The sequence below is a fragment of the Bos indicus genome, chromosome 17 (genome assembly GCF_029378745.1).
Source record: "Bos indicus isolate NIAB-ARS_2022 breed Sahiwal x Tharparkar chromosome 17, NIAB-ARS_B.indTharparkar_mat_pri_1.0, whole genome shotgun sequence".
NCBI classification, from domain to species: domain Eukaryota; kingdom Metazoa; phylum Chordata; class Mammalia; order Artiodactyla; family Bovidae; genus Bos; species Bos indicus.
The window spans coordinates 40,842,477-40,852,325 of NC_091776.1; the positions used below are offsets into that span (position 1 = coordinate 40,842,477).

The 9,849-nt window shown below is 38.2% G+C and overlaps 1 protein-coding gene across 1 annotated transcript in view; it reads right to left on the reverse strand.

Moving 5' to 3' along the window:
- The window catches only part of TMEM144 (transmembrane protein 144), a 69,084-nt gene extending 59,249 nt beyond the window's left edge, over positions 1-9,835 (reverse strand). The window contains exon 1 of the mRNA XM_070769199.1: positions 9,630-9,835. The gene's annotated coding sequence lies outside the window, so the exon portion shown is untranslated. The remainder of the gene's footprint in view (positions 1-9,629) is intronic.
- Positions 9,836-9,849: the final 14 nt, after the last annotated feature.

Sequence of the window (9,849 nt, forward strand, 5' to 3'; positions counted from 1 at the left end):
CAACACCACAGTTCAAAAGCATAATTTCTTCGGTGCTCAGCTTTCTTCACAGTCCAACTCTCACATCCATACATGACCACAGGAAAAACCATAGCCTTGACTAGATGGACATTTGTTGGCAAAGTAATGTCTCTGCTTTTTAATATGCTATCTAGATTGGTCATAACTTTCCTTCCAAGGAGTGTCTTTTAATTTCATGGCTGCAATCACCATCTGCAGTGATTTTGGAGCCCAGAAAAATAAAGTCAGCCACCATTTCCACTGTTTCCCCATCTATTTCCCATGAAGTGATGGGACCAGATGCCATGATCTTTGTTTTCAGAATATTGAGCTTTAAGCCAACTTTTTCACTCTCCTCTTTTACTTTCATCAAGAGGCTCTTTAGTTCCTCTTCAATTTTCTGCCATAAGTGTGGTGTCATCTGCATATCTGAGGTTACTGATATTTCTCCCAGCAATCTTGACTCCAGCTTGTGCTTTTTCCAGCCCAGCATTTCTCATGATGTACTCTGCATATAAGTTAAAAAAGTTCTATAAGGCTAGCACTACCCTAAAAATAAAACCGAATAAAGACATCACAAGACAACTACAGACCAGTATCACTTATGACTATACATGAGAAGATCCACAGCAAAACATTAGCAAATAGAAGCCACCAATATTATAAAAAGAATTATACGCAATGTCCAAGTGAGACTTATTGCAGGTATGGAAGAATGATTCAATATTAAAAAACCAATTAATGTAATGCATCATATTAACAGACTAAAAAATTGCATGATCACATCAATAGATACAGGAGAACCATTTGACAAAATCCAATACCCATTCTTAATGAAAATACTCAGTAAACCAGAAATTGAGGAAGGGGAACTTTCTCAGTTTAATAAAGAACATCATTAACAACCTACAGTTATGATCATACTTCACAGTGAAAGACTAGAAGCTTTTCCACTGAGATAAGTGACAAGATAAGGATAGCTCCTCTCACAACTGCTTTTCAACACTGTAATAGAAGTACTAGCTAAAACAATAAGACAAGAAAAAAAAAAAAAAAGATATACAGAGGCAACTGTCTTTGTTCATGAATGATTTGATTTTGTATGTAGAAAATCCCAAAGAATTACAAAAAGAACTCCTGGAACAAGTAAGCAATTATAGCAGGTTTTTCCATGTACAAAATTAGATTATATATGTCAATAGTTTTATATATGCCAGCAACAGACAGTATAATTTGAAGTTAAAAGTACTATACCATTTACATTATCACTAAAAAAATACTTAGAATAAATATAACAAAATATGTATATAAGCCCTATATGAGGAAAAGTACAAAATAATTTTGAACAAAACTGAAAGACTAAAGAAATGGAGAAATGTTCCATGTTCATGGACAGAAAAAAGTATTGTTAAGATGTCACTCTTCTCAAGTGGATCTGTAGATTATAAGCTATCCAAATAAAAATCCTAAAAACTTATTCTGTGAATATTGATAAATTGATTCTAAAGTTTATATAGAAAGACGAAAGACCCAGAATTGCCTACACAGTACTGAAGACAGAAAAGAAAAATGATAATACCAAATTTCAAGGCTTACTGGAAAGTACAATAATCAAGATAATGTGGTATTAGTGAAAGAATAGACACATAGATCCATGGAACAGAATGGCGAGCCCCAAACGGACCCATATGTAGAGAGTCGATTGTTTTTTATAGAGAAGCCAATAGAGAAAGAATTGTCCTTTCTTTCTTGAAAGAAAGTGGTGCTGGAACAGCTAGACATCCATGTGCAAAACTAGGTTAGCTGCAGACTTTATAATTTTTACAAAATTTTAAGACAAATATATACCTAAATATAAAATACAAAACTTAAAAACTTGTAAAAGATAGCATAGGAGAAAACCTAACTGACACTAAGTCTGGTGATGAGCTTTTATATGCAATGCTAAAACCACAATGAATAAAAGAAACAATTAATTGAACTTATTAAAATTAAAAATAGTGCTCTTTGAAAGATGTTAAGAGAATGAAAAGACAACCCTAATATGGGAGAAAATATCTGTAAAATACATGTCAGACAAAAAAGACTTGTATCCAAAAATATACACAAAACCCTTAAAATTAAATAGTAAGAAAGTCATCAACACAATTTAAAAAGTGGACTCAAGATCCGAACAGATAGCTCATTAAAGATTTTAAAATAGCAAATAATTATATAAAATGATGCTTAGTATCATATGTTACTAGGAAGTTGCAAGTTAAAATATTTGAAAGTTACCTCACACTTTTATTTTTTATTTTTTATTTTTTTTGGATTTTTAAATTTTATTTTATTTTTAAACTTTACATAATTGTATTAGTTTTGCGAAACACTTTTAAACCACTATACACCTACTGCTGCTGCTGCTGCTGCTAAGTCGCTGCAGTCATGTCTGACTCTGTGCGACCCCATAGACGGCAGCCCACCAGGCTCCCCCGTCCCTGGGATTCTCCAGGCAAGAGCACTGGAGTGGGTTGCCATTGCCTTCTCCAATGCATGAAAGTGAAAAGTGAAAGTGAAGTCTCAGCTGTGTCTGACTCTTTGTGACCCCATGGACTGCAGCCCACCATGCTCCTCCAGCCATGGGATTTTCCAGGCAAGAATACTGGAGTGGGGTGCCATTGCCTTCTCCGATACACCTACTAGGATGGTTCAAATCCAAAAATCTGACAGTAGCAAATTATGAAAATGTCTTAGAACAATAGGAACTCTCATTCATTGCAAGTGGGACTGCAGAATGGTGTGGTTACTCTGAAAGACAGGTAGGTGGTTTCTTACAAAGATAAGCAGTCTTACCATATAATTTGGTAAACATGCTTCCAGGTATTCACACAAAAGTATTGATACTTACATCTAATCTTTCTAGCAGCCTTATTCATTGCTAAAAATTGTTAAGCAACCAAGATGTCTATCAATAGATGAGTGGGTAAGCAAACTGTGGTACATCCATACAGTAGAATATTATTTACTAATAAAACGAAAGAAACTGGAGAAAATAATAGCAAATGAAGCAACTGACAAACAACTAATCTCAAAAATATACAAGCAACTCCTACAGCTCAACTCCATAAAGATAAATGACCCAATCAAAAAATGGGCCAAAGAACTAAATAGACATTTCTCCAAAGAAGACATACAGATGGCTAACAAACACATGAAAAGATGCTCAACATCACTCATTATCAGAGAAATGCAAATCAAAACCACTATGAGGTATCATTTCACGCCAGTCAGAATGGCTGTGATCCAAAAGTCTACAAGTAATAAATGCTGGAGAGGATGTGGAGAAAAGGGAACCCTCTTACACTATTGGTGGGAATGCAAACTAGTACAGCCACTATGGAGAACAGTGTGGAGATTCCTTAAAAAACTGGAAATAGAACTGCCTTATGATCTAGCAATCCCACTGCTGGGCATACACACTGAGGAAACCAGAAGGGAAAGAGACACGTGTACCCCAATGTTCATCGCAGCACTGTTTATAATAGTCAGGACATGGAAGCAATCTAGATGTCCATCAGCAGATGAATGGATAAGAAAGCAGTGGTACATATACACAATGGAGTATTACTCAGCCATTAAAAAGAATACATTTGAATCAGTTCTAATGAGGTGGATGAAACTGGAGCCTATTATACAGAGTGAAGTAAGCCAGAAACAAAAACACCAATACAGTATACGAACACATATATATGGAATTTAGAAAGATGGTAACAATAACCCTGTGTACGAGACAGCAAAAGAGACACTGATGTATAGAACAGTCTTATGGACTCTGTGGGAGAGGGAGAGGGTGGGAAGATTTGGGAGAATGGCATTGAAACATGTAAAATATCATGTATGAAACGAGATGCCAGTCCAGGTTCGATGCACGATACTGGATGCTTGGGGCTGGTGCACTGGGATGACCCAGAGGGATGGTATTGGGAGGGAGGAGGGTGGAGGGTTCAGGATGGGGAACACATGTATACCTGTGGCGGATTCATTTTGATATTTGGCAAAACTAATACAATTATGTAAAGTTTAAAAATAAAATTAAATTAAAAAAAAAAAACAAAAAATGAAAGAAACCATCAAACCACAACAAAAACATGAAGAAACTTTAAATGCATATTCTAAAGTCAGAGAAGCCAATCTAAAAGAGCTCCACACTGTATGATTCTAACTATATGATATTCTTGACAAAACAAAACTATGGAGATATTAATACTAAAAAGACCAGTAGTCGTGAGAAGTTCAAGGGAGGAGGGGAGTGATGGCGGAGGATTAAGGACAGTGAAGCTATCTGCATGATAATGTAATAATCATGGTTGGTACTTGATATAATACATTTCTCAGAATCCATAGAACTGAGCAATGTAAAAATTAACCTCTAATCAAACAACAGACTTTATTTTATAAAAATGTTTCAATAATGGTTGATCAATTATATCAAAGGTACCACACTAATGCAAGGTGTTATTAACTGGGGAACTGTGAGAGAGTAGGGATGAGGTATATGGGAACTCTATCCTGTATGATTAAATTTTTCTGTGAATCTAGAACTGTTCTAAAATAAGGTTGTAGAGGGAAGGATAAATAGGAGTTTGGGACTAACACGCACAGTTCAGTTCAGCCAGTTCAGTCGCTCAGTCCTGTCTGACTCTTTGCGGCCCCATGGACTGCAGCACACCAGGCCTCCCTGTCCATCACCAAGTCCTAGAGTTTACTCAAACTCATGTCCATTGAGTCAGTGATGCCATCCAACTACCTCATCCTCTGTCTTCCCCTTCTCCTCCCACCTTCAATCTTTCCCAGCCTCAGGGTCTTTTCAAATCAATCAGTTCTTTGCATCAGATGGCCAAAGTATTGGAGCTTAAGCCTCAACATCAGTCCTTCCAATGAATATTCAGGACTGATTTCCTTTAGGATTGACTGGTTGGATCGCCTGGCAGTCCAAGGAATTCTCAAGAGTCTTCTCCAACACCATAGTTCAAAGCATCAATTCTTTGGCACTCAGCTTTCTTCACAGTCCAACTCTCACATCCATACATGACCACTGGAAAAACCATAGCCTTGACTAGATGGACTTCTGTTTGCAAAGTAATATCTCTGCTTTTTAATATGTTGTCTAGGTTGGTCATAACTTTTCTTCCAAGAAACAAGCATCTTTTAATTTCATGGCTGCAGTCACCATCTTCTGTGATTTTGGAGCCCCCCCGCCAAAAAAGTCTCTCACTGTTTCCACTGTTTCCCCATCTATTTGCCATGAAGTGATGGGATCAGATGCCATGATCTTAGTTTTCTAAATGTTGAGATTTAAGCCAACTTTTTCACTCTCCTCTTTCACTTTCATCAAGAGGCTCTTTAGGTCTTATTCACTTTCTGCCATAAGGGTGGTGTCATCTGCATATCTGAGGTTATTGATATTTCTCTCGGGAATCTTGATTCCAGCTTGTGCTTCATCCAGCCCAGCATTTCTCATGATGTGCTCTGCATATAAGTTAAATAAGCAGGGTGACAATATACAGCCTTGATGTACTCCTTTCCTATTTGGAACCAGTCTGTTATTCCAAGTCCAGTTCTAACTGTTGTTTTATGACCTGCGTACAGATTTCTCAAGAGGCAGGTCAGGTGGTCTGTTATTCCCATCTCTTTCAGAACTTTCCACAGTTTGTGGTGATCCACACAGTGAAAGGCTTTGGCATAGTCAATAAAGCAGAAATAGATGCTTTTCTGGAACTCTCTTGCCTTTTCGATGATCCAGCAGATGTTGGCAATTTGATCTCTGGTTCCTCTGCCTTTTCTAAAGCCAGCTTGAACATCTGGAAGTTCACAGTTCACATACTGTTGAAGCCTGGCTTGGAGAATTTTGAACATTACTTTCCTAGTGTGTGAAATGAGTGCAATTGTGTGATAATTTGAGCATTCTTTGGCATTACCTTTTTTGGGATTGGAGTGAAAACTGACCTTTTCCAGTCCTGTGGCCATTGCTGAGTTTTCCAAATTTGCTGGTATATTGAGTGCAGTACTTTCACAGCATCATCTTTTAGGATTTGAAATAGCTCAACTGAAATTCCATCACCTCCACTAGCTTTGTTCATAGCGATGCTTCCTAAGGCCCACTTGACTTCGCACTCCAGGATGTCTGGCTCTAGGTGAGTGATCACACCATCATGATTATCTAGGTCGTGAAGATCTTTTTTGTACAGTTCTTCTGTGTATTCTTGCCACCTCTTCTTAGTATCTTCTGCTTCTGTTAGGTCCATACTGTTTCTGTCCTTTATTGAACCCATCTTTGCATGAAATATTCCCTTGGTATCTCTAATTTTCTTGAAGACATCTCAAGTTTTTCCCATTCTATTGTTTCTCTCCACTTCTTTGCACTGATCACTGAGGAAGGCTTTCTTATCTCTCCTTGTTATTCTTTGGAACTCTGCATTCAGATGCTTATATCTTTCCTTTTCTCCTTTGCTTTTCACTTCTCTTCTTTTCACAGCTATTTGTAAGACCTCCTCAGACAGCCATTTTGCTTTTTTGCATTTCTTTTCCGTGGGGATGGTCTTGATCCCTGTCTCCTGTACAGTGTCACAAACTTCCATCCATAGTTCATCAGGCACTCTGTCTATCAGATCTAATCCCTTGAATCTATATCTCACTTCCACTGTGTAACCATAAGGGATTTGATTGAGATCATACCTGAATGGTCTAGTGCTTTTCCCTACTTTCTTCAATTTAAGTCTGAATTTGGCAATAAGGAGTTCATGATCTGAGCCACAGCCAACTCACAGTCTTGTTTTTGCTGACTGTATAGAGCTTCTTCAACATGCACACACTACTGTATATAAAATAGATAAACAACAAGGACATACTGTATAGCACAGGAAACTATTTTAAGTATCTTGTAATAATCTATAACAAAAAATGATCTAGACATGTATGTGTGTGTGTATAACTGATTCATTTTGCTGTATACTTGAAACACTGTAAATCAACTATTTACAATGATTGAAGGCAGAAGGAGAAGAGGGGGACAGAAGATGAGATGATTCGATGGCATTACTGATTCAATGGACATGAACTTGGGCAAACTCTGGAAGATCGTGAGGGACAGGGAAGCCTGGTATGCTACAGTCCATAGCATCACAAAGAGTTGGACATGACCTGGTGACTGAACAAAAAATTGACTATATTTCAATAGCAAAATAAATAAAAAATAAAATCTACAAAAGTATTAAGTCCGTGATTATTTTGTGAAAGTTAACACTATTTCGTATGCTAGGTAAAGTATATCAACTACATACATATGAGAAGATATATATATATATATGTGTGTGTGTGTGTGTGTGTGTATAGATAGATATGTTTTTTAATTTTATTGTCTTTTTTGACCATTCACTGAATACAAAAGACAAGTTTATAAAGTGAAACATATACTGAGAAGTACCATTTTATCCTTTCCCTTAGAATCAAAACCAGTTACTTCCCATTTTGATCTCTGAATACCTGTTTATCATTTGATGGCTCTTTTGGGTAAGTATGGATGTAAGATCTAGGCTACCTTTCTCCTTTCCATAGTTGCTAAATGATCTTTTCAAATCCTATGATATGTGCTATCCTGATCCCAAATTTAGATTCTATACAGAATGAGGAACTGTGAATTGTGTGAAGGCAGAAAAATCCTGTTTATTCACTAGATAGTGTAATCATTCACTTTAGTGTTGAAAAGAACTCTCCCTGGGTTCTTTGCAAAATAAGGCATCAATTTAAAACAATTAATTTTCAAGAAAAGTTTTATTATATCATGAAAGCAAACAAAAATTTCCAAGAATAACGTGACACTAGAAAAATATGCTATAAGAATTGATGATGCAAAATGTTAAAAATAAATGTTCCTTTCCCAATCCAAAGCTTATTTATCATGTAAACTATTTTACAATAAAGTTTACTTCAATGAAAAATAAAACAATTACATTTTATTGAGTTTTTAAAATAGGGTTCACAAAAAAGTTAGATCTTTGTTCTTCAAAAAGTTTACTATAATATACTGAACCAGGGATAGTTTTAATCACCTATTTTGAGTTTAGGATAGAACTAACACTATTTGCCTTTATTTATTTATATTAATTTTATGAAGTCTTGGAAGCAGTGTAGAATGAGAACATAATAATAGGAATGAAATATAAAAAACAGAGAACTTCTAAATGAGAGAAGAAAATCAAGATGAAACAAAACAAAAGATACAGATTCTAAGAACCAGTATATTTGCTATGCAAACTAGTAGTAAATTTTAGAGGCGTCTTTATAAAGTGGGAGCCAGTCACAAAAGCCTATATTTGTGGCATTTTTAAGGTATTATTTTGTAAAATCTTTTGACCATGCTGAGAGGCACATGTCATCTTAGTTCCCTGACCAGGCATCAAACCTGCAACCCCTGCAGTGGATGCCCAGAGTCTTAACCACTGGACCACCAGAGAAATCCCCTTAAGTTAATATTGATTGGATATCCATGCATCCTTGACTCTCATGTATTCATCTGAGAAATCTTTATGGAGGACACACAATAAACTGGGCAGTGTATCCACATTGAAGAGACAACAATCTATGCACCAACTCAGCTCTCAGCTACCCAGTGCAGAGGCATCATCTATAATGAAAGTGAAAGTGAAGCCACTCAGTCTTGTCCAACTCTTTGTGACCCCATGGACTGTAGCCCACCAGGCTCCTCCATCCATGGAATTTTCCAGGCAAGAGTACTGGACTGGGTTGCCATTTCCTTCTCCAGGGGATCTTCCTGACCCAGGGATCGAACCCAGGTCTCCTGCATTGCAGGCAGATGCTTTACCGTCTGAGCCACCAGGGAAGCCCATCATACATAACATATGAGGTCTATTAAACAGTAATGCGAGTGAAGGAAAAACTAAAGGAAAGAGAAAGAAGAATGTGTGTGGGTGTGGGTATATGTGGGGAGCTGCATTTCTGGAAAAGTCATCAGGGAGGGCCTCCCTGAGAGTGGAACACAGAGGGATGGGCTAGCAGGGGAGAGGGGAGGGAACAGTGATGTCCTGATGCTCCTGAGGAAGGCAACTGGGTCACTGTGGGTGGGCTTGTGGTGGTGAGAAGATGGTGGAGCCAGGGAGGGAATAGGAGGCAAGCAGGATAGGAAGGGGGCTTTCCAGGTGGCACTAGTGGTAAAGAACCTGCCTGCCAATGCAAGAGCTATAAGAGATGTGGGTTAAATCCCTGAGTAGAGAGGATCCCCTGGAGGAGGGCATGGCAACCCACTCCAGTATTCTTGCCTGGAGAGTCCTATGGGCAGAGGAGCCTGGCAGGCTACAGTCCATAGGGTTGAAAAGAGTTGGATACAGTGAAGTGACTTAGCACACAGGCAGGATAGGAGGGTCCTTGTGGGGTCTCCAGAGGACTATGCTTTTCCTCTGGGGAAGGTGGGGAGAAGTTCAAGTCCTGTGATCACAGAAGATGTATTATTTATTGCTGCATAACAAATTGTCCCATTTTATATTATCTTGGGGAACATTAGACATTTGTCCTCTCTCACAGTTTCTGTGGGTCAGGAATTAGGGAGCATCTTGGGTAGGTAGGGTTCTCACTCAGAGTCTCTCCTGAAGCTGCATGGATATGCTGGCTGTGGTTCCTGGCTTCTGAAGATGTGGATGGGCCCTGAGACTCCACCTCCGAGGAGGCTTGCTCATGGGATGGGCACACTGGCTGTCTCTCAGGGGAGACCTCAGTTTCTCTTCATGGGCCTCATCAGAGGACTGTTTGAGTGTCCTCATGACACAGTGTGGCTTGCCCAGGGTGAGAACTCCA